Genomic DNA, 26,701 nt, shown 5'->3' with positions numbered 1-26,701 from the left:
AATGCCATGACTACCCACTCCGGTATTCATGCTGGAGAATTCTGTGGACAGAGGAGCCTGGCGGGCTACAGTCCATGGGGTTGCAAAGAATTGGACACAACTGAGAGACTAACATTTTCATTAGGATAAGCATTCTGAAGACAAGAACAAAATATAAGCAACTCAAAATATCCCTGCTGAAATTAAAATAAAAATAGACTTAAGAATCCCTCCTTCCCCGCTCTATCTTTATGTGTGTCTGTTTGGGTTAAAGGATGAATTTCAAAGAAGTATGCACAGAAGTTGGTACAGTGGTCATGATAAAGTTTAAAAGACACAAAAGAAGAGAGAAAAAGACAAAAAATTTGGACAATTTGAAAAGCAAAATTAAGAGATAAGAGTAAACTAAACGAGTCTTCCCAGGTGGTGCTAGTGATAAAGACTCTGCCTGCCACTGCAGAAGACATATGAGATGAAGATTTGATCCCCAGGACAGGAAGATTCTCTGGAGGAGGAAACGAAAACCCACTCTGGAGAATCCCAAGAACAGAGGACAAGGAGCCTGGCGAACTACAATCTATGGGATGGCAAAGAGTGGGATGCGGCTGAGAAGACTTAGCACAGCACGGCACAGCGCCGTGTTTGCAAGATCTACGTAAAGTATATTTTCAAATAGAGACAGCAGGAAACATTAAAAAGAAAAGTAATCCATTAATAAAAGGAAAACAAAAACAGTTTCAAATTGATGTTTCAATTAAGTGCTGAGCAAGAGGAAACAAATAGAGACTGTATGTAAGCATACATCCTCATGAAAATGTTAGCACAAGGGATAACAGTGCTTCCAGAGTGAAAATTGATTTCAGAAGAAAAGTCTCACTAAGAAATGGTCTGAATACATGTTCAATTGGTCTTGAATTTCATCAGATGAATCAGCTTCTTTTTGGTGTGGACACGCTGATTGACATAAAAGATTACCTATAGTTTCATTCTCCAGGGCTAATCATCTTTTCTAAAAACTCAGAAGTTATCCACGTACAAAAATATAATTTTGTTGACAGTTTTGAGATTTAAATTAGTCATTCCCCAAAATTTTTTTCATCCAAATTCTATGCTAAAGCTTTAAATCTGTGCCACATAAAACCTTGTTGCAACCTAATGACTAACAATTTGGAAAGTTTAGTCTGTCATTGAGATCAAATACACTTTGTGTGTCTTTGTCATTATTTGGTCTCATCACATAAGCAACACTCTCTTTGAAAAACACCATAATCAATGGAAATGATGATAATTATATCAAAAAGGTGTTTTTTTTTTCTGACAAAGAGATTGTAGTCTGAGTCTCTAGTAGAAGCTATCATTATTTGCAGGTGCATTGGGCTCTCCACATGTCACTGGATTATAATACTAGAGGTTGCTTCAAGGAATAATGCCTTTTTTTCTCAGGAGCTTTTAAACTGAAAGCAAAATATGGGACATGGAACATGGAACATTTTGTAACCCATTCAGCTTATACCTAGTATAATAGAAATTGTACTGACATATGCCTGAAACCACAAATGCTGTGAAGAATATTAAAAGAAAGTCATGAAAATAAGTGACTTTTGGTATCAAATTTGCAAACAAATATTTCTGAATTCTCATTAAAAAAAAAAATGTAGCTCATTTTCTCAAGCAGTTCCTAGCATCAGTTAACTGGCTTTTCCACAGTCTCTAGCACAGTGATATCCTTAAAGTCCTTTGATGTCCTTGCATCATTCTGAAGCATAAAAGAGAAATTAAATGCTCAGTACAGTTCCAATTAAGGCATTTTTGTACCATAATTGGATGTTCTTTCACCCAGAGGTGGTTAGCAACTGGCAGCTTATAAGGCAAAAACAGAGTGGTGATCATGTTGTACTGTGATACATAGTGTTCAAAAAATTGAGTTGTCAACATTTAAAAGTTGTGATATTTTTGATAAACAACAAGGTCTTACTGTATAGCACAGGGAACTACATTAAGTATCTTGAAATAAACTATGATGAAAACCAACATTAAAATAAAATAAAACAACATAAAATAATGAGGGCTTCCCTGGTAGCTCAGGTGGCTAATCCGCCTGCAATGCAGTAGAGTAGGGTTCAAGACCTGAGTCAGGAAGATCCCCTGGAGAAAGGAATGGCAATCCCCTCCAGTATTCTTGCCTGCAAAATTCCATGGACAGAGGAGCCTGGTGGGCTATAGGCCATGGGGTCACAAAAAATCTGACACACACGTAACTGAATCTCTTTGCTGTATACTGGAAACTAAGACAACATTGTAAATCAACTATATTTCAATATAAAATACTTATTTTATAGTATTGAGAGAAAAAAACAAAAATTTAAAAATTAATATACATGAATAAAAATTACCTTCATTGTCACTTCCCAACCCCCTAACGTGTTCTGGCATCAACTTCTGTAAGATTTACAAATGAGAAGCGTTATTGCTCTTGTCATGACACCTTGAACTGTTTTCTGTTTTTAAAATAATGCTACAATAGAATTTACATTTTAGTAGAGAAAACCAAAACTGAGGATATTTTACCCAAAATCAGAATTGATGTTCTTCTTTTGTACAAATTTGAAAAGCTATGCTATTGGGCCACGCAGCTAAGTAGCAGTGGACCTTGTTAAGCATATGGCCTTACTGATTCCCCATGCACCACCCCCGTTGTCTTCCATCGGCTCTCTTCTGTCATTTATGCTGTGTTTGGCCCCATAGTATTTGAGTGCGACCCTTTCATTTCTTTCATTCAGTAGGCGAAGAGACAAAGACAGAAAGGGACAGTGGACTAACTAACCTGACTTCATGCTCTGCAGCACGGACAAACGCCTGTGCCACGGTCATTCATGATTTCATCTTATCTCTTAGTTTTATTTTTTTTTTTAATGCATATATGTGGAATTTATTATTTTTTTAAATTTTTATTTTTACTTTATTTTACTTTACAATACTATATTGGTTTTGCCATATATTGACATGAATCCACCACGGGTGTACATGCATTCCCCAACATGAACCCCCCTCCCACCTCCCTCCCCGTAACATCTCTCTGGGTCATCACCGGGCACCAGCCCCAAGCATGCTGTGTCCTGCGTCAGACATAGACTCTTTATTTTATAATTTAGGATTGTTTTATTGTGTACATACTCAATAACAAGCTTTACCATGAGCTTCCTGAAAGTCATTAGGAACAAAAGCTTATAACAATGCACTGCAAAGATAGAGACATAAAAGTAAGCCTTGGCAAAAATGTATATGTGACATAGTTAAGTACTTCATCACATGAAAAGTCCCAACAAGCACTGCAATTTGCATTGTCAGGGTTTTTACAAGATCTTCACTGCATTTTAAGATGTTCAATCTTTGCAAAATCCTTTGCCTTTAGTAGTTATAAGAAGGTGAGAGGAAAACATGTTTCTGAATTTGGCTCCGTATAGCATCTGATTTTTTTCAGATCAAACTCAAAATGTATGAGAACAAACTAAGCTTGTTTTTCATGTAGAATCCTTTTTTCAAAATAAAATAAAAATAAATAAAACATTTTCTTATCCATTCAAATAATATTTTGAAATAAGATCAATCAAAAATATAAAATATTAAGGCTTAAGTTTTGTGTATACAAAAATACCAGGAGTTATTTTATTTTATTATTATTATTATTTTATGGAGCAGCTACATGCATCATGTATTGTGCTGGAGCCAAACTATGCTAAATGTAATAGGTGTAAATACAAAATGGTATAGCTGTTATGGAAAACAGTATGATGATTCCTCAAAAAATTAAAATAGACCTACCATATTATCAAATCCCACTTCATCATACTTTTCTAAAATATTTAAATATCTCAAAGAGATTGCTAGCCCTATCATGTTCATTACAAGTCTAGATATAAAATGACCTACATGTTATTTGACAGATAAAAAGATGAATATGTGTTATGTACACACAATGGAATATTAGGATGAATAAAGACTGAATATGAATATGTGATAGCATAGGTCAACCTTGAGAAATTTGTGTCAGCTAAAATAAATAAACTAGTTAAAGAAAGATAAATACTGAATAATTCCACTTACAAGAAATCAAAGCAGTCAGATTCACGGAAATGGGAGAATAGACTGGTGATTTCCAGGGGCTAGTGAAAGGGAAAAGTAAATTAGTTAACAATGGGCATAAAGTATCAGTTAAGCAAGATGAATAACTTTTAAATATCTGCTTTACAACCCTGGACCAATAGTCAACAATACCAGTTCATAACACTGAAACATTTGTTAAGAGAGTAGGTCTCATGTTAAATGCTATTATCACAATAAAATTAAAAAAAAAATAAAGGCGATAGAAATCTTTTGTAAACAAACATGGCTCCTATTTCACTCTAAAATCACCTATGATAGCTTTCTGCATATAAAGTCAGTGTTTCCTTACTGCCAATTTGCTGTCAATATCATCATTGCTTTTATTAGTACATGTTATTAGCATAATAATAGTTATTAGCTTTCATTGTATGGAAAGAATGTACTGATATCGCAGAATCAGCAGGTAAGGAAAACCTCTGCCTTCTGCATTTGAATGTTTAACTGAACAAAGGAAAACAAACTTTGGGAGCAAAGAAAATTTTGTCAAGGAAGTGAAGATGGTAAGTATGCAGGAAAGATTCATAAAAAGTCCAAAAAAGTTTTTCCAGTCAAATTCAGACTGAAGTTTTAAGACAATTATATTTAAAATCAAGTGTTTTTTCACTCGTTTCATGTTTTGAAAAATATGAAATAATTTGCAAGTATTGCAGTGATTGATATGACAGATTTTTTACAAGCAGTGATTATTTTTCAGGTTAGTGAGACACAGGAATTGCAGTGAACTTATATGTAGGAAAACACTGCAGTTTAATAAGTCTATGTGGGAAAAACTGCACCTTAAAATATTCATGCACACTTTTGACCTTTCAGTATATATGAACTCTGAAGTTAATTGAATACTTTGGGGATTTTAACTCATCCTATATTATGATAAAATTGTTTTCTTATATCTAAGAGACTCTAGTCCAATAAAATATACCAAGTTATAGAATTAAAGGACCTCTGTGACTTTCATTGACTCTAAGGTTTTTACTTCTCCAAGTTTCTTCATTTACAAACAAGGAATAACAATGTCTGTATGAATATCGACCTTATGCTAAAATTTAATGTGAATATGAAAACAATTTTAAATGCAAAAGTTTGCTCATGAAATGCCCATCGTAATTCTTCTATAGAGACATGCACTAAGAACCAATGAGGAAAAATTCTAAATCTACATAAAATATGTTGTTGTTGACATATAGATAGACTGTCACTTATATCTACTACCAGGCACTTAATAAGATTCTGAAATTGAGGCTTCTCTGGTGACTCAGAAGGTAAAGAATCTGCCTGCAATGCAAGATACTTGAATTTGACCCCTGGGTTGGGACGATCCACTGGAGAAGGGAATGATTACCCACTCCAGTATTCTCACCTGGAGAATTCCATGGGCAGAGCAGCCTGGCGGGCTGCAGACTGTGGGGTACCAAAAGTGCTGGACATGACTAAGTGACTAGCTTACATTTTTGCTTTCAAAAAGCCCACAGTCTTAGTTTCCTGCAATGGATTAAGTACTAGTTTAACATTAGCAAATGTGCTATGAGAGCATATACATGGGGGGTTTACTTTTGGCTACAGGATCAGACACTATCACTGAGATGATGTCCTTTATGCTGTTTAATAGGATAAACTCATTTTTTTTTAAAGTGGAGAATGAAGACATTTGATGCATAAAAACCATCTTGAGTAAGGTAGAAAGAGAGTTTAGGAGAGGTGTTGTGTCTGGGATGAGAATGAAAATGATGGGATTTGATATTGGATGTGCAAAAGCATATGGACTACAATCTCTTTGCAAAAAGCACAAAGAAAATGGATTTCAACTCATACCATGTAATTTATTAATATGATTGCTATTCTCTCATGTGTCAAAATACAAATAAGAATTTTTTAATGGCCAATACATTCACAAGAGTTGACCCAGATAACTCTTGAAAATAAAAAGCTAATGATACTACAATGAATATTATTTTATCTATCAATATATTGGGGAACTTTGTGTTTTTACCACACAGAAAACAAGGAAAAATATACTTCCTGAAACAAAGTATTGCATTTTAAATAGAACAATTTTTTTTTAAGAAAAAAAAGCATGCAATTAGGTGTGTGCCATAGAAACAAAGAAAAATCTCTAGTAGAGCTGACTTGTAGAGAGACACTCAATGCAAGGCAATTAATTCAGGAGAGATGCTATAATTTAGAATTATAGCCATAGCGGTGTGAATGAATAGTTGGGAGTATATTTGATTAATGTTTAAATGGAGAATCCACTGGCTAGAGTACATAAGTGAACAGGGGAAACTAGCAAATGTAGTAAGAAATAATCAATAAATTTTCTTAGCTTAAGTGGAGTGATAAAACACAATAAGATACAATTTGGAGAAAAGAGAACGTTTTGGAGTAACATAATAACTTATTTTCAGATACCTTCAATTTAGTGCCATGTAGATAATTAAACTGAGTTATTTAGCAAGGAATTAAATATTACTTTGAAGAGATTTCTGTTTATTTAAGTACAAATATCTGAAAGGTATTGAATCAGTCATCTCTTTGCAACAACCTACTCCTGAACTTAATATCATTACAAGCATTTATTGTTGTTCAGTTGTTTATGAGTCAACTACATAGTCTTACTGATCTTAGCCAGGCTCAGTTGATATTAGATGAATTTCCTTCTGCATTTTTGGAAATCATGGTTTTCTAGGATGATATTTCTAGGATGATACCTGCCTGGCATATAGCTAGCTGTTCACAGAGATGACTGGGTTGACTTAGCTCATCAGGCTAGCCTGTACTTGTTCTCATGGTAGCTGAGCAGAATTTCAGGAAAGTAAATACAGGTATGAAAGTTCCCTTGAAGCTGAACCTTAATTCTAGCAAATTATTTCTGCCTTATTCTGTTAGATAAAGCAGGTTTCAAATCCAACCCAAATTCAAGAAATGAGAACATGGGTTCTACCACTTGATGGGAAAATCTGGAAAGGTATATTGTAAAGCGCATGGTATAGAGAAGCATGGAGAAGTGGGGCCATTTATTAAAAATCAATGTTATCAAAAGGGTATTTAAGTACATAATTATTTAGTGTTAAAAAATATCTAGTAGACAATCTTCCTCTTCAGAAAAAAATCCCCAGCAAATCAATCATGTATGTTAACCTCTCAGAACATAGAAAGCTTGCTTAAAGGCCACATATAATTATGTGATCAGAGCCATATAATAAAGCAATTATGTAATTATGCATGAATTACTCAACAGAGAAAGTGATTTGTGTTTGCTTTTAAAATTCAGAACTGTTCACCAGTTTTTTTTTTTCAAAAGAATCTTTTAACTAAAAGAGTTAAAGTTCAACAGTACTTCGAATGGTGTCACTGTTTATCCTTAATTTTAGCTAGTGCAACAAGATGAGGATTTATTTAGTGCTATTAGTAGATACAGCAGGTAAATAATTAAGAATGAGTCAGATTAATTTCTCAAATGTGGGAAACACCTTTCTGCCAACAATTGGATGTGTTTGAGGAGCATAGAGACAGCATACTAAACAAACCAAAGACTAAACAAACAAACAAACAAAAAAACACACGAGCAAATTATCAACAATAGCTATATCCAGAAAGAAATGCTCCATAGTGATTCCAAGGGTGAGAAACATGACTATACATGCAATAGACCCAATGGGACACGTTTCAGGGTTAAAGTGGACTGGTAATTGGAGTGAAAGAGCAGGAAGACAGAAGGCACTGGGAATCTTTCAAGTAAACTGGGACATAGAGTTAGTGTAATAATGAACAACTCTGTAAGCAAGGTCAGCAGGGTTTACTCAGAAACTAAGATGTATTTTTGAGATGTATTTTGAGACTTGACTTATCCAGAGCCAATTGGTTTATCATTTTTGTGTTTTCTTACATCTTTTCTTTCATTTACATTCCAAAGACCATCCTGTCTCATTTGTTTTTGCTGTTCAGTCATTCAGTCACATCAGACTCTTTGTGGCCCCATGGGCTGCACACCAGGATTCCATGTCCTTCACTATCTCCCAGAGTTTGCTTAAACTCATGACTAATAAGTGAATAATTCCATCCAACCATCTCATCCTCCATTGCCCCCTTCTCCTCTTGCCCTCAATCTTTCCCAGCATCAGAGTCTTTTCCAATGAGTCAGCTCTTTGCATCAGGTGGTCAAAGTATTGGAATTTCAGCTTCAACATCAGTCCTTCCAGTGAATATTCAGGACTGATTTCCTTTAGGATTGACTAGTTGGATCTCCTTGCAGCCCAAGGGACTCTCAAGAGTCTTCTCCGGCACCACAGTTTGAAAGCATCAATCCTTCAGAGCTCAGCCTTATTTATGATCCAACTCTCACATCTGTAGATGACTACTGGTAAAACCGTTGCCCCGACTATATGGACCTTTGTTGGCAAAGTGATGCCTATGCTTTTTAATATGTTGTCTAGGTTGTCCTATCTTATAATGTCCAATATTTAGAACAACTGAAAAAATTTTCTTCTCTGAAACATCGAGGGAAAACTGATTTGGGGAGATAGTCTTAAAGAGGCTAGATGAAAGGGCCTCAAGAGGAGAGAAGGGAAAATGATGGAGTGGGAACTCAAAAAGTAGACATTAGAAAACTGGCTTCAGTTCAGTTCAGTTCAGTCGCTCAGTTGTGTCCGACTCTTTGCTGCGACCCCATGAATCGCAGCACGCCAGGCCTCCCTGTCCATCACCATCTCCCGGAGTTCACTCATACTCAGGTCCATTGAGTTGGTGATGCCATCCAGCCATCTCATCCTCTGTCGTCCCCTTCTCCTCCTGCCCTCAATCCCTCCCAGCATCAGAGTCTTTTCCAATGAGTCAACTCTTTGCATGAGGTGGCCAAAATATTGGAGTTTCAGCTTCAGCATCATTCCTTCCAAAGAAATCCCAGGGCTGATCTCCTTCAGAATGGACTGGTTGGATCTCCTTGCAGTCCAAGGGACTTTCTAGAGTCTTCTCCAACACCACAGTTCAAAAGCATCAGTTCTTCAGCACTCAGCTTTCTTCACAGTCCAACTCTCACGTCCATACATGACCACAGGAAAAACCATAGACTTGACTAGACGGACCTTTGTTGGCAAAGTAATGTCTTTGCTTTTGAATATGCTATCTAGGTTGGTCATAACTTTTCTTCCAGAGAGTAAGCGTCTTTTAATTTCATGGCTGCAGTCACCAAGTTCTCTTGGCTCTTCCTTGGCCTTGAAGTTTCAGAGAGTTGGACTCTCTTGTTTCTCAGAGTAGACTGGACTCAAGATACTGACTAATGCCTAGAAAACTGAATGGTTATTTATTGCAAAATAATCAGGAATAGCATAACAGATTCTATCTTAGCAAACTCCCAGGACTACAAAGGGATTTAGCTATGAGATTTGAATGCATAAGTCTTGCAGTTTTGAAAGCTGAGGTATTCTCCAGGCTAACGATGCACCAAACCGTACACTGAATTTGTAGCAATCTTAGAAGATGCTATCTAGCATAAAGCTCGAGGAAACATAACTCATGATTTGCTTTGAAGATGGACAATAGTCCTTACATGTCCCTTCTTATTGATACAGTTTTACTTTAAATTGCCACTATGTTCAAGCAGAAAACAAATTTGCTATCTCCAGACCCAGTCTTTCCATTACTTGGAATATTGGTTCACTCCATACACTCTGTGTTGATTGCATGATTGATTTTCAGAGTATAGTCTTACTTTCCTGTTGTCTAAGGTCTTAGGGTGGGGTAGTGGGAAGGCTTTACTGCTAGCCACGTATTTAGTCCCCTATACCCACAAGAAATTGTCAACTGTATTCTCATAAAAATAGCTTCACTGGGAATAAGAGCTAGTTAATATACCCTCTACCATCATTTTTCCTTGTTCCATACTGTATACGTGTGTGTGTGTTTGTCACTCAGTCATGTCTGACTCTTTGTGACCCTATGGACTGTAGCCCACCACGCTTCTCTGTCCATGGAATTCTCCAGGCAAGAATACTGGAGTGGATTGCCATTCACTTCTCCAGGGGATCTTCCTAACCGAAGGATCGAACCCTGGTCTCCTGCATCACAGACAGATTCTTTACAGTTTGAGCTACAGGGAAGTCCTTAGTGTATACATACAAGAGGAAAAACTGTTGACTGGAGAGGAAATACATTAAAAGATGCCCAAGTAAGCCTATCGACATGGTTAAGGAATTACTTTGAGAAATGATAAGAGAAGGAGCTGAAATGGTCAATTCCTTTTCTAAATTAAAATAAAATAAAAATACCTTATGTTATTTAAGCTGATGAGGACAGGTTTTTTTTTTCCTTCTACTTTATTTATTATTCCCAGTGCCTGAATAGATGCTAGACACTGCTCAGTGTTTATGGAAATTATGATTAATTAACTAGTTAGATAATGATTAATTAATTAATGATTAGTTGATAAATTATTATTAATTAGCTTGCTGACTAATAGCCAGTTAATTAGTTAATTACTTAGTAGAACACTGTATTATATTTCAGTTGAAATAAAGGAAACTTGGAACATGTCAGAGGATAAAAGAGCCAGCGATGGAGAAGATTGGAAGATCTGTTTAAAGGAGGCATGGATTTTTAACTGTGGAAAATAGAATTCTTGGCACGGCGCAAAGCAAACCCTGTTTTGAAATACCCAAAGAGCCAGTCAGTAGGTGAGGCATAGGCAGACTCATTCTGTATCCCTGAGGAATGTGGAATAGCAGTTATAGGAGAGTTCAGGTTTTTCATAAACAAGAACTACTTGGTATCCATGTATCAGTTTCTATTGATGGGTAATATTTTACTACAATCACATGAATTTGTGACTTTCTTTTAAGTCTGTCCTCAAAATTCTACATGTAAGGTTTGCTTTATTTGGCCATTAATTCTTTTTTTTAAATTATTAACTGTTGAGCATATTTCCCTATTGCAGTTCATGATTACATGCCTGTTTCTAGGGTGAGAAATTGGATTCCTTTTATTTAGATGTTAAAGACCTTTACAAAAATCTGTGTAGGAAGATTAAGTATAAGGATATTGAATAATAGTTAATACCTTTATACTACTTTCATCAGAGAAGTTCAATTATATTGCTCTGATTATCCAAGAGATCCAAGCCTTTTAATGTAAAATATTATTTGATTAGCCCTTATCTGGAGAAGACAATGGCAACCCACTCCAGTGTTCTTGCCTGGAAAATCCCATGGACCAAGGAGCCTGTAGGCTGCAGCCCATGGGATCGCTAGGAGTCGGACACAACTGAGCGACTTCACTTTCACTTTTCACTTTCATGCATTGGAGAAGGAAATGGCAACCCACTCCAGTGTTCTTGCCTGGAGAATCCCAGGGACAGAGGAGCCTAGTGGGCTACTCTCTATGGGGTCGCACAGAGTCAAACACGACTGAAGCGACTTAGCAGCAGCAGCAGCAGCAGCAGCAGCAGCAGCAGCAGCAGCAGCAGCAGCAGACCTTATCTGGTATGCAAAAACATTACATTAATCAATAACAGAATTGGGTTCAAATTTAATAGCAAATAAATAAGATAACAGAAGAACTGGGGAAATAGCACTAAAAGTTATGAGCTTACAGCAAGGCTAACTGTTCAGGGCGCATGAGTGTGGGTGGGAGTGGTTGGTTTAAAGAAGCTAAATACGAAAAGATACAGAGTTCTCCACTAGTCACAGATGTAATTTCTACATTGCTCAAAAGTAGTGGGTGGTTCATCAAAAGATGATTCATGATTTTTCTGTTGCATCTAAAACAGTTTAACATTTAGATTCACATTTACTTTTCAAGAAAATCCCTTCAAGAATATACTTTTCAAGATATACCATCTGACTTTTGAAGAATATATTCTACAAGAATATACTTGCTCAGTTGCTAAGTCATGTCCGACTTTTCATGACTCCATGGACTACAGCTTACCAGGCTTCCCTGTCCATCACTGTCTCCTGAAGTTTGCTCAGATTTACCTCCACTGAGTAAATCACTCCTCCTTTGCTGCTCCCTCTCCTTTTGCTTTCATTCTCTCCCAGCATAAGTGTCTTTTCCAATGAGTTGACTCTTGGCATCTGGTGACCAAAGTATTGGAGCTTCAACTTCAGCATCAATCCTCCCGGTGAATATTCAGGGCTGATTTCCTTTAGGAATGATGGGTTTGATTTCCTTGGAGTCCAAGGGACTCTCAAAAGTCTTCTCCAACACCACAATTATACATACCTTGAAGAACATGTAAGATTAGATGCAATTAATTTAAAATTAAAGCTCAGGTCAGTCACCCAGTCATGTTCGACTCTTTGCGACCCCATGGACTGCAGCACGCCAGGCCTCCCTGTCCATCTCCAACTCCTGGAGTTACTCAAACTCATGTCCATCGATTTGGTGATGCCATCCAACCTTCTCATTCTCTGTCATCCCCTTCTCTTCCTGCTTTCAATCCTTCCCAGCATCAGGGTCTTTTCCAATGAGTCAGCTCTTCACACAGGTGGCAAAAGTATTGGAGTTTCAGCTTTAGCATTAGTCCTTCCAATGAATATTCAGGACTTATTTCCTTTATGATTGACTGGTTGGATCTCCTTGCAGTCCAAGGGACTCTCAAGAGTTTTAGTAGACAATTTTTATTTTAGTAAACACACACACACACACAGAACCACCCTAGAATTCACATATAAAGATTTCCTTTAGATACTCAAATTCTGTTCCTTTTCTTATATTTTCCACTAAATTTCAAGAAAGAATTTTTTATACCTGCTTTTCACTTCTTTATTTCCTGCTTACCTCTCCATCTCAATCTATCTTTTATTCCCATTATTCAAAAAAAAAATTTCTCCTAGATCACTGATACATGATTCTGTGCACAGAAGTCCAAATGGTCACTTTTCACTATTCATCCAGCTTGACTTCTGTTTACCAATCCTTTTTTAATGAAAAACTCTCTTTCACTTCAATAGCTTTATTTACTGATTTTTTGCAGTTTCATATCTTATCCCTGGACATTAAATATTGTCTTTTTTTTTTTTTTTACATCTTAGACTTTGGGCCACTGAATTCTTCCTCCTGAAAAATCTCATACCCAGGGAATCCCAAACAAATCCATGCTTTTAGTTATCACCACAAATTTATATCTCTAACACCAAAATATATGTCCACGTGTGTACCTTAAGTCTTCCTTTAGCTGTCTTCATGTATTTTAAACTCAACATATAAAAAATTTAAGGTGTGATCTTTCCTTTCATTCTCCTCTGTTCTAATATTCTCTAAGTTGACAAGTGTATCATTAGCTTTCAATCACACACACATATACACGAAAACCAGAAATCTAGGTGTCATTTTTGACATCTTCTTTTTCCCTATCATGAAGTTCTATCAATTTTCCCATTAAACTGATTTTGGATTCTGTCTCTTTCATCACCGCCTTAGTCCAGGATACCATTACCTCTTTCCTGGGTTCCAGCTGTAGCCACTCTGTTCGCTCCCCTACATACATACTGGTCCCCAAACTCTCTCTATTACATCCTCAGTTTAAAAAAATCAAAAAGTGCTAGCTTTTTCTACCTTATTTAAAATATTTCAATAACTTTCTAATGCTCTTGGGATAAATGCAAGACCCTGCAATGTTGCCTATAGAAAGAAACCTGCTTATTTCTCTGAACTTTTTACACAATTCTCTTTTCCTTATTGTCTCCACTTGAGTCAGAGTGCTCTCCATTCATTTCTGCATCTGAACATATCTTCTCCCCTCAGGGCTTCGGATAGTGTTTTCCTTTACTCCTGAAATATCTACCTTTTCCATCAATCCTTCAGGCAGCTCATGTTCACTCCTTCTTAGGTCAATTGTTACTTTCTCAGAAAATTCTCCCCAACTTGACTGCTCTGACAATCAATTTCATCCAAAGGGAAGCCCGTTTAGCCCCATATACCTCTCCTTTAGAAGAATTCTTTAGTTGTATCTAACACAGTTATAATTTCATGCTTGTATGAGAGTCTGTGATTTATCTGTCTCTGCAGTCCATAATAAGCTTTGCAAGGACAGAGATATTTTCTCTTTTGATTCAACTTTTTAATTTTAGCACCTAGATAGTGCTTGAATGAATGGCTTCTGTTGCCTGGAGAAGTCATTCATTGCGTGTCACATGAGTATGGATTTTATAATTTTTTTCAGTCTCAGTGCCAAGAATAAGATTTTAAGGAAATGGACTAGAAAAAAATATGGGGGATCCTGAACCTGGCAAGTATCTTCAGAGTACTTAGGCAGTTGCTGTTACAAGGGAATATTAGTGCTTGTATCTTATGTTTGCATGGAAGTAAGTAATAATTCAACTAAATGTAATATATATTTAAAAAAAGATAACCGAGTTTAATCTATGGCAGCTCTATACTGAACAGTATAAATATAATAAAATGTAGAAAACTAAAGATCAAATAAAACCTCTATCTTATAATTCTTATAAGCTTCTTAAAGCATATTGGAAATAAGACAGAAGTAAACTAATAAACATTATTTTTATAGAACATTTGCTATGCAAATGCACTGCAATAAATCTTCAAAATATCTCACTTAATGCTTGTTAGTCTGACAGAAGAAAGATATTGATGTACTGATTTTATAGCAAAGGAAATTGAGGCTTCAAAATGTGAATTATATCCTAGTCCACACAGCTAGTAAGTGAACTGTTTTGTGTATACTTCAGGTCTGTTTGATTTTAAAATCAATGAACTCATCCTTAAAATAAGTATTTGTCAAATTTCAGCAATATTGAACCCTCATTAAGAGATAAAAATATTTCTGAAACTTTGTGCTGTAGAATTAAATTAACACTATGACATTTCCTAAATTTATAAATAACTATGAAATTATTTTGCTTGAAAATTTATAGAACTACAAATATAAAATAATATTTGGTTTTAAAAATTTTACAAGCTAAATATAAAGAAAAATGGAAACAAAAATTCAACATAACAGTATTACTGTGAACCATTTTTGTTTGTAAATTTAATAAAATTTGAATTATGCATTGATGGCTATGCTCCAGACTCTGTATTAGTCTTGATAGCTTAAATTTTGCTTCAATGACAACAAACCCTGAATCTCAGCGGCTTAACAAATTTCTATTGTATGTATGTCAGTGACTCTATAGGATGTTTCACCATTTAAATTCAGGATTTCCATTCTTGCTCCCAAGGCAGAGAAATAATTGGAGTGACATAGAATGATTTTTACTGCTTCAGTCTTGAATATTGATTACAACTCGTTGTCTGGCTCCCCATAGCTGTAAGAGGGCTGGGAATTGTGGGTTGTTATGCATCCAAGAGCAACATTCCAATAGATATTGCTGGATGCAAATAAAGATGATCACAATTCTCAAAAATGAAATCTTTTGCTCTAAAATATTTTAAAATCATGAGTTACATTGTCCTAAAACATGTAGACTAAAAAATCTTTCACCAGGAAGGTGGGTTGGGATCAGCAGGGAATGGCAGTTTGGGGCCTGCAACCATGAGGAGACACATGCAAATCCCTACATGTCAAGGAAAGAGATGGCTTTTATAGAGGGGAAAAGGGAGCTGGGAGGGCTATGGTAAACAAAAAGCCTGTGACTTTCATTGGCTGCATCCTTGCCATGAAGAAGAGTCTGTCTTCTTCCAGTTGGGCTCTTCTAGCATCAAAGGCAAGAGAGAGTCACGTTCTAGTCTCCCAAGTCAATTTAACTGAGGTTTCTGTTTAATAAACTTTTACAGTTACCATGCAAAATAAAAACCAAATTTAGTTCTATTACTGGTGATTTATCAAACCTAAATGCAAGAGTAGACACAGATGATTGTTATTGTTTTTACAGCATAATTGTGAATAATAAGATGTGCTTCTCAGTATACTGAAAATCAAACAATAGCTGCCATTTTGTATGGGTGCTCTTTTGACCCCAACTGAATTGTGAATACTAACACAAATATGAGCTAGTAACCCTTATATAATAATTGGTTAGAAGGTGGTCACTGAGATGATTCAGAATGAGAATGTTTTATTGTGATCAACATAAAAGCTTAAAATAAAATTGTACTGACAAGTCATGGCCACATGTGAGAATATACTGCTAACCCCACAGGGTGAAAAAGCATATACAGCTATTGTGTCTATAGAGCTACTGGCCAATATAAGTGAAAAAAAGTATTCAGGAATGAGATCATTGCAGACTGGAGGAGGACTGAAAGGATTCATAGGCAGGGTGGATTTGAGCTCAGCCTTGAGAAAAATGATAGAACTTAAGCATAAAAGAGAACTGGATTCTCAACAGGTTGAACATCATAAATAAGAAAAAGGGAGAGCAAGGTTTGCTCATGGGTCAAGAAGGTCAGCTTGTTTGGATTCAAGTGTTTGTTCTAAAGACTATTTTGAATTTTCTTTTATGTGAAACTAACACAAAATTCTGAGTGAAAAACTATGCCTTATTGAAAATGGTGTTTTGGAGAAAACATTGTAATTTTTCAGTGACTGGTGGTTACAACATTATGAGTCATGATTACTATGTATTATATACCCAAGCTGTGAAGGTTAGTATAGCAGGCACTGTAGATAAAATATCTAATTTTATGATAACATGAGCATTAACAGTTAGACAGTCCTTTCCTTGCTTTAGAGATAACAGAAGATAATTTCAGAAATGTTGGGCAACTTTATTTACAGTAATTGTATGCATCTGAAAACAAAGAATTTTAATCCAGTTTGATACCAAAATTCATATTCTTTCTACTAGACTACATCATGCTAAGTGAAGAGAGCTGCACATTTCTGCCCTATGTTGACCCATATGAAGAAATAAGCAGTCATCCTTAGTGAGGTATATAATTTTTGTTTCTTTCACAGGACTAGATAATAGAACATTTGTAAGTGATCAACATTGCTAACAATAAAGTATGTTGTTATGTGATTATCAAAAGCAAAGTAACCTAAATAAGTTGGAACTATTTCTAGTCTCATGAGACATTAATATCTAAGAAATATCTGCTGAAGTTTGAGATTCTGTGGGGGTCACATGCCATTTTTATCAGATTTGAGAAATTTATGATATAAATAAAAAAGAAATATGTTTATTTAAAAATCCATTTATTATATTGTACCTTTGTATTTTCCTAGAAATAAATCAATAAAATGCTGTACTCTCAATGAGATAAATGGCAGTGTTTAAACACTTGTATGACTGGGTTAAAGATTAAACACACTGTTTAATATGCTCCAAGGGCAGCCCATTAGGCCTTGAAGCCTGCTTATCCCTCTCACTTCTTTAAAAAAATAAATGTTTGAATAGCCAGTATAGTCCACAAAGGAGAATCATCCTGTAACAAAGAAGAAACGTCTGACTCTTTCTTAAGAAAGAGTTAAGTTTCTTTCACTTAAAGTTTCACTCTTTAAGTTTCTTTCACTTAAACTGTTACATTCTACTTCTTTTCTTACAAATTATTCACTAAAGGGTTCTTATGTATAGCTTAAAGTATGTATAACAGCTCATCTCCTGGGAACCTGTTTCCCATACCTGAATGTTAAGCTAAAATATCTTTGTTTGAGCTGACAAGAAACATCCTGACCAGGTTCACTGCTGAATGGCTACAGGAAAGGAGAAAGAAAAAAATCAGGCCTGAACCAGGAAATATTTATCATCTTTTTTACGCCATCCCATCTTTTTCGCAGCCAAAGATGGAGAAGCTCTATACAGTCAGCAAAAACAAGACCAGGAGTGGACTGTGGCTCAGATCATGAAATCCTTATTGCAAAATTCAGACGTAAATTGAAGAAAGTAGGGGAAACCACTAGGCCATTCAGGTATGACCTAAATCACATCTCTTCTGACTATACAGTGAGTGAGTGAGTGAAGTCGCTCAGTTGTGTCCGACTCTTTGTGACCCCATGGAATGCAGCCTACCAGGCTTCTCCATCCATGGGATTCTCCAGGCAAGAATACTGGAATGGGCTACCATTTCCTTCTGCAGGGGATCTTCCAGACCCAGGGAATGAACCCAGGTCTCCTGCATTGGAGGCAGACGCTTTAACCTCTGAGCCACCAGGGAAGTCCAGTGACTATACAGTGGAAGTGACAAATAGATTAAAGGGATTAAATATGATAGAGAGAGTGCCTGAAGAACTATGGATGAAGGTTCATGAGATTGTACAGGAGGCAGTGATCAAAACCATCTCCAAGAAAAAGAAATGCAAAAAAGCAAAATAGTTGTCTGAGGAGGCCTTACAAATAGCTGAGAAAAGAGAAGTGAAAGGCAAAGGAGAAAAGAAAAGACATACCCATCTGAATGCAGAGTTTCAAAGAATAGCAAGGAGAGATAAAAGCTTTCCTAAGTGATCAATGCAAAGAAATAGAGTAAAACAATAGACTGGGAATGACTAGAGATCTCTTCAAAAGAATTAGAGATACCAAGGGACCATTTCATGAAAGATGGACACAATAAAGGACAGAAATGGTAAGGAGCTAACAGAAGCAGAAGATCTTAAGAAGAGGTGGCAAGAATGCACGGAACTATACAAAAAAAATCTTAATGACTCAGATAACCAAAATGATGTGATCACTCACCTATAGCCAGACATCCTGAAGTGCAAAGTCAAGTGGGCTTAAGAAGCATCACTATGAACAAAGCTAGTGGAGGTGATGGAATTCCAGGAGAGCTACTTCAAATTCTAAAAGATGATGCTGTGAAAGTGCTGCACTCAATATGCCAGCAAATTTGGAAAACACAGCAGTGGCCACAGTACTGGAAGAGGTCTGTTTTCATTCCAATCCCAAAGAAAAGCAATGCGAAAGAATACTCAAACTACCATACAATTACACTCATTTCACAGGCTAGCATAGTAATGCTCAAAATTCTCCAAGCTATACTTCAACAGTACGTGAACTGAGAACTTTCAGATGTTCAGATGGATTTTGAACCAGAGATCAAATTGCCAACTTCTGTTGAATCATAGAAAAAGAGAGTTCCAGAAGAAAAACATCTACTTCTGCATTATTGACTATGCCAAAGCCTTTGACAGTGTGGATCCCAACAAACTGTGGAAAATTCTTCAGGAGATGGGAATAGCAGATCACCTTACCTGCCTCCCGAGAAACCTGTATGCAGGTAAAGAAACAACAGTTAAAACTGGACATGGAACAACAACTAGTTCCAAATAGGGAAAGGAGTACATCAATGCTGTATTTTGTCATCTTGCTCATTTAACTTATATGCAAAGTACATCATGTGAAATGCCAGGCTGGATGAAGCATAAGCTGGAATCAAGATTGCCAGGAGAAATATCAATAACCTCAGATATGAAGATGACACCACCCTTATGGCAGAAAGGGAAGAGGAACTATAGAGTCTCTTGATGAAGTTGAAAAACAAGAGCGGAAAAGCTGGCTTAAAACTCAATATTAAAAGAAAAAATAATAATAATGGCAGCTGATCCCATCACTTCATGGCAAATAGATGGGGAAACAATGGAAACAATGACAGACTTTATTTTCTTGGGTTCCAAAGTCACTTCAGATGATGACTGTAGCCATGAAATTAAAAGATGCTTGCTCCTTGGGAGAAAAACTATGAAAAACCTAGGTGGCATATTAAAATGCAGAGATGTTACTTTGCCTTTAAAGGTCCATATAGTAAAAGCTATGGTTTTTCCTGCAGTCATGTATGGATGTGACAGTTGGACCATAAAGAAGGCTGAGCACCGAGGAACTGATGCTTTTGAACTGTGGTGTTGGAGAAGATGCTTGAGAGTCCCTTGGGCAGTAAGGAGATCCAACCAGTCCATCCTAAAGGAAATCAACCCTGAATATTCATTGGAATGACTGGGGCTGAAATTGAAGCTCCAATAATTTGGCTACCTGATGTGAAGAGCTGACTCATTGGAAAAGACCCTGATGCTGGGGAAAACTGAAGGCAGGAGGAGAAGGGGACAACAGAAGATGAGATGGTTGGGTGGCATCATCAACTTGATGGACATGAGTTTGATCAAACTCTGGTAGGTGATGATAGACAGGGAAGCCTGGCATGCTGAAGTCCATGGAGTCACAAAAGTTGGACACAACTGAACTACTGAACAACAACAATATTTTTTAGCACTATCTTTTTTAATCATTGCACAGTGGTAACAAATCTGCTTGCCAATTCAGGAGATGCAACAGATACAGGTTCGATCCCTGGGTCTGGAAAGTTACTGGAGAAGGAAATGGCAATCCACTCCATTATTCCTGCCTAGAAAACTCCATGGACAGAGAACCTTGACAGGCTGCATTCCTGAGGTTGCAAGCAGTCGGACATGACTGAGCATCCTTTCTTTTTAAGCCCCCAGCTTCCCATGTGGCTCCGTAGGGATTTCCAGGGTGATTCAGTGGTAAAGAATCTGCCTGCCAAGCAAGAGTTTGGGGTTTGTTCCCTGTGTCTGGAAAATTCCCTGGAGAAGGAAGTGGCAATGCACTCCAGTATTCTTGCCTGGGAAATCTCATGGACAAAAGAGCCTGGCAGGGTACAGTCTATGGGGTCGGAAAGAGTCAGACATGGCTTAGCAACTAAACAAAACAACAATTCCATAAAAGATGCTAGCATCCAAACCTGGGCAAGATAGCTCTGTGTGACACCAGTCTGCTGTCTTCTTGGTCTGCTGACTTTCTGAATAAAGGTGCTCTTCCTTGCCCCGACAACTTGCCTGCCAATATATTAGCCTGTTGTGTGGTTAGCAGTATGAGCCTGAACTGAAAGTATGAGCCACAGTCTGAAAGGTGAAGGAGAAGGTCGCTCAGTTGTGTCCGACTCTTTGCGACCCCGTGGACTATACTGTACAGTCCATGGACTTCTCCAGGCCAGAATACCGGAGTGGGTAGCCTTTTCTTCTCCAGGGGATCTTCCCAACCCAGGGATTGAACCCAGGTGTCTCGCCTTGCAGGTGGATTCTTTACCAGCTGAGCCACAAGGGAAGCCCAATAAGAGCTCTATAAGTTGATGTTAGAGCATTAGACAAGGCCCAGAACATCAATTTATAGAGCTCTTAAACTATACTTCTTGATTTGTGCCAGCCTGGCCCTTTCTAAGGCACCTGAGAGAGAATTCTCTGAGAAGAAGCGTGGTGCAGCAGCGATGAGCATGAACTCTGACGCCAGAGCGCTGCAACTTGAACTCTCCTTCTACGTTTTGTTGACCAGACACCGTCCTTCTCATTGTGCCTCATTTATTCCTCATCTTTAAAATGGAGCTAATAACAGTGCCTTCCTCAGTGTGCCATCATGAAAATTAAATAAATTAACTTTAAGGTAACCAGAACAGAACCTGGTCTTTATCACAAGCCTAATAGTATGAAACTAATTGAAGCTATATATGTTTTCCCACAATATAATAAAATAAAGCACAAAGCAACAGGGCACTTAGGCCAGCCTGAGAGGTTTGGACAGACTAGCAACAATAATGACAACAGAAATTTACGGTGTTAGAGGGATAGTGACAGGAAACGGATGCAGGGTGAAAAAAGGATTATCTTGCTTTAATGGGTTGACAGGTGGGATAGACTTGAGCGTGTTTGCAGAAAGACAGAAAAACTCATGGGAAACTGAACATGAAGAAAAGATGGACAAACTCCAGAGAAGGTAGCGGATGATGAGCTCAGTGCCACAGGTGTAACAATCGGCTTTAGAGAGAAGCAGGGAGAGATAATTGCTATGCGCTGTTTTGCACCCCATTATCTTTAACTTGCGTTTCTGTTTGGAAACCATGAGGCACACGGGGTGTCACAATAAACTTCCTTATTGAGAGACACCCTGTATCATTGACTCTCACAAATGTTCCCTACTTTGTATGCTGTTAACTTGATGTTTAATCCATACACCTGCTGCTTTGTGTGCTCAGAATGCCTTTTCTTTTAAATTTCATTTCTCCCATACAGATTTCTCAATTAAGTAACTGTTTAGCCACTGAAACAATTTTCAACTCCAAGAAACTTCTTTGGCTTTTCCAGAAACTTTGCAAACACAATTAAGTGGGCATTGGCTTGCCATCTCATTCCACCTCAGTGAGAGGTCATCACTTGGTCAACACTGCTTGCCAATAATTGACACATGAGGTGAAAATACCAATGGGGCAGTGACTGTGTCCATTTAACCTACTTCTCAGATCATGGCAGGTTTGCATGCGTTTTACAGGAATTTATGTTCCATTTGATCATGATAATGACCCATTATTTTTATATCAGAATTCTCTTAAAATTGCTTTAACAAAAGCAGGGGACAGAAAATGGACTATTTTGTCAGACCATCTAGATGCTTCCCTTTAAGAGATATTAGTTTGTGAAAATCTTCTAGGATATTTGAACCTTAGGTTTAACTGCCCAGCCTTCTATTTGAAATCCTCTGGATTTTTCTGTAATCTAACTCTAGAACCAACAACTAAAACTCTTTCAAACTCTAGTTTAATATCTTTGTATATTTAAAATAACCAAGGTAACCCTCTGAGCACGATAACACAAGCTTTACCTGAGAAAAAGAAGGAAACCTCTAACATGTTTGGTTCTCCCTCCCCCACAAATGTGTGTATTCTTTCTTTTATTTTCAGTAAAAGGGGAAAATGAGTCTGAGAAAATGACTTAGGATATATTACCAAAGAAGAACTAAGGAATTTAGCTATGACATTCTCATTAGGCTTACAAAAGGAAATAAGTAAAATCATGTTCTGACTTTGTGACTTTCACCATTAGTAAATCATCAAAACATTGAGAAGAATGATTTCAAGATCAAAGTAAAACATAGCAACTTCAAAGACAGATAGAGAGCTGAGTGCTGAAAAGCATGGTCTTCTAATGCCACATCCATTAGAAGGTTGTAAGAACTCAGGCAAACAAGACCTGGGTCTGAAATGGACCTAAGAACATCTACTGCAGCCTACCAAGTTTATATTTCCTATGTTTTTTTCAGAGTTATTTACAATATAATTTTCTGCTCCACTGATGAAACTTAAGTGTGTTTTGTGATATCAACAAGCTATCTTTTACCCCCTAAACAGAATGATAAATTGACCACATAATTTAACATTTAAATTTGCACATTCTGAGGAGAATAAATGGCACTATTAATAATTATGTCTCAAAACAAGTGCTAATTTGATATTCCCTAAGCAAGTGGAAAGTACCTTACTATGGCATTCTTCCAAAAAAATAGCTTTACATAGGATAAAATGTACCTTTGGCCCTAGATTAGCAGTTATTTCTTTTGAAATCTGACCATTTCTTAGCCAATTCACTTTATGTTTCCCCATTAACCAGTCCTAATAATCACAAATACAGGTAGTTTATTGTCTTGAAGTTATGAAAACACTTGATACCAACCTCAACACACACAATACTCAACAACAACAAAAATGATATTCAAATGCTAATGCTGTTGCCATATAAAAAATTATTGATGAGAAAAATCAGTGTCATATTTTTTACACTGTCAATAATTTTTTGGCAAGTTGCCTATATCATCAATGATAGAATAATAAAGAACTATAAAAATAACTACAGCTCTAGTTACTTCAATATAAACTTATGTAAACAACATCATAGTAGTGCTGAAAACTAGAATTGCTTTCAATTTTACCATTTTAAACACAGCTGTTGTGTATCACCGTTTCCTTTCTCTGTCTTTGTATTTTTTATGATTGTGTATGGGTATCCATTTTTCAAACTATCATTCTAAACCATTTTCTAGAGCAGAATATGTATAATTGCAGTCCGAGTCTATAGCAAAATTTTACCCGGTTTGAAATTATTTCTATGTTGTCATAGAATCTATGTAATTGTACTTTGAGAGTGTAAATTAAGTTGCAACTGTGCCCTACTTTAATTCATCATATTCCATCTTTGGATATTTAGAGTGACTCTCATTCTTCACTATGTTAACATTGAAATAAATATTTAAATACATATAGCTTTTCCCAACTCTTGAAATTTTAAAATATATACCTGTATGAATGATTACTGGGCCAAACTGTAAAAATGAAAAGGAAGAAGAAAAAGAGTACATGAGCTCAGAGTCTTCAAGAAAATTTAATTATATCCTAAGTGACTTATTAAAAATGCACCTTATTTATAGACATTTAACACAGTCAGCATGATTCAAAAATATTTTGTTCATTTGTGATGTTTGAATAATGAAAGGTCATCTAACCTACTTCCTGAATATTCAAGTTCTCTTTTACTATGAGCATGATAAATTACCTGACTTAGTGATCCTATAGTTTTGGTTTGGTTCACTACAAATGAATGAATTCATAGAAGTGTTATAGGCAAAATGTGTAACTCAGCAAATGGAAAGTGACAGTATTACTTAAGCATAAAATATGTAGTACCAGTGCAGCATTAAGAAGACAAACTATCCCAAATAAAATATATCATTTTAAAGTCAGTGATACAGTAAACTAGCTCCATCTCTACATACAAAGACTTCTCTGTTTTGATATTGTGGTATGTAAAAATATTTCCATTATTTTATTGTAAATAATGGTCTATTATTTTGTCTCTAAATCAGATCCAGGTCTGACCTGATCCAGAAATAATTGTATTTAAACCTCTTTCTTAAACCCAGTATTATCTTCCTGTCTGTTTATCATCTTATTACCTGTATAAAGGTACACAGAGACCTGTAAAAAAAGAAGCAGGGGCTCATTCTCTGATAGTTGATAGCAGAAGGATTTTGCCTATAAATCTTTGCACAAAATCTTAAAATAATCCTTTTGAACAGAAAGTAAGGAGAAGTGTAAACAGACTTAAGTTTCTTTCTAACTAAAATGTTTTGTGACTACCTTGTGTTATGCGTGTACCTTGCATGATTTTTACAAAATCAGAAGCATTTCATTACTAGTATTTCTATCCACACAGAGAGGTGGAAATACATCAAAAGGAATTTATAGACCAGAATTTATAATCAGAGCTGTGGAAAATAGAAGAGGCATATTGAGTTTTAGAAGTAAGAAGAAACTTGAACAGCATCCTTTAAGTTATCTTCTTCAGAAAATATTGAAAACATTTAGAAATAGACAGCAGTTCCTAGATAATGAAAGATGAAGAAAAAATCAGTTGATTGCATTTATGTAGGAATGGTTAGCAAGAAAACCAAACTTGTGCTCAAGGTATATGGTCATTGAAACCTGATCGCAATGAACATTTCCAGGCTCATCTTCAAATTGAAATCCTGCATCTTTTGCTGGAGTGATCTGAGCACTTTTTTCAGAAAGATCATCTCACTTCCAAATCTTACATTTGAATGTCTCCCTCATCCAATCCTTCTCTGTTTATGGAAGCCCTCATAATTCAAGGAAGAAGCTCCTTCCTTAACCTCCACAAAACTTTCTAAGAGCCTCATCTCACCCACAAGCTAGTGTTCTGTGATTCAAGTCTTCCTGACAGCAGCACAGAGCAACAGTCTTCCTGTGTAGTAGAGGGAAGGGTTTTTGCAGAAGTTCTATTAGCTAATGTTTCTAATAAGGGTAAATTATGTTAAATAGATAACATTTAAAGAAAATGTGATAAGGTGGAGAAGATAAATGTCTTTAATTGTAAGTTGAGGTCCTAAAATTTTTAAGTAATAAAGAGAATGAATTAATCAAATATATATATATATATTTAAATTTACTTATTTTTTAATTGAAGGATAATTTTGTGGTTTTCTGTCAAACCTCAACATGAATCAGCCATAGGTATACATATATCCCCTCCCTTTTGAACCTTCCTCCCATCTTCCTCCCCATCCCAGCCCTCTAGGTTGATACAGAAACCCTGTTTGAGTTTCCTGAGCCATACAGCAAATTCCCATTGGCTATCTATATTACATGGTCATGTAAGTTTCCATGTTACTCTTTCCGTACGTCTCACCCTTTGCTCCCTTCTCCCCATATCCATAAGTCTATTCTTTATGTCTGTTTCTCCATTGCTGCCCTGTAAATAAATTATTCAGTACCATTTTTCTAGCTTCTGTATATGTGCATTAGAATATGATATTTATCTTTCTCTTTCTGACTTACCTCACTCTGTATAATAGGTTCTAGGTTCATCCATCTCACCAGAAGTGACTCAAATGCATCCCTTTTATGGCTGAGTAATATTCCATTAAGTATGTGTACCACAATTTCTTTATCCATTCATCTGCCAATGGACATCTAGGTTGCTTCCATGTTCTAGCTATTGTAAATGATGCTGCAATGAACAATGGGATACATGTGTCTTTTTCAATTTTGGTTTCCTCAGGGTATATGCTTAGGAGAGGGATTGCTGGGTTATATGGTGGTTTCATTCCTAGTTTTTCAAGGAGTCTCCATACCATCTTCCGTTGTGGCTGTATCAATTTACATTCCCACCAACAGTGCAAGAGTGTTCCTTTTCTCCACACCATCTCCAGCATTTATTGTTTGTAGACTTTATGATGAGGGCCATTTTGACTGGTATGAAGTGATATCTCATTGTGGTTTTCATTTGCATTTTTCTAACAATGAGTGATGTTGAGCACCTTTTCATGTGTCTGTGAGCCATCTGTATGTCTTCTTTGGAGAAATGTCTGTTTAGGAA

This window comes from Ovis canadensis, chromosome 10, assembly GCF_042477335.2.
Source record: "Ovis canadensis isolate MfBH-ARS-UI-01 breed Bighorn chromosome 10, ARS-UI_OviCan_v2, whole genome shotgun sequence".
NCBI classification, from domain to species: domain Eukaryota; kingdom Metazoa; phylum Chordata; class Mammalia; order Artiodactyla; family Bovidae; genus Ovis; species Ovis canadensis.
This window is presented reverse-complemented; position numbering follows the sequence as displayed.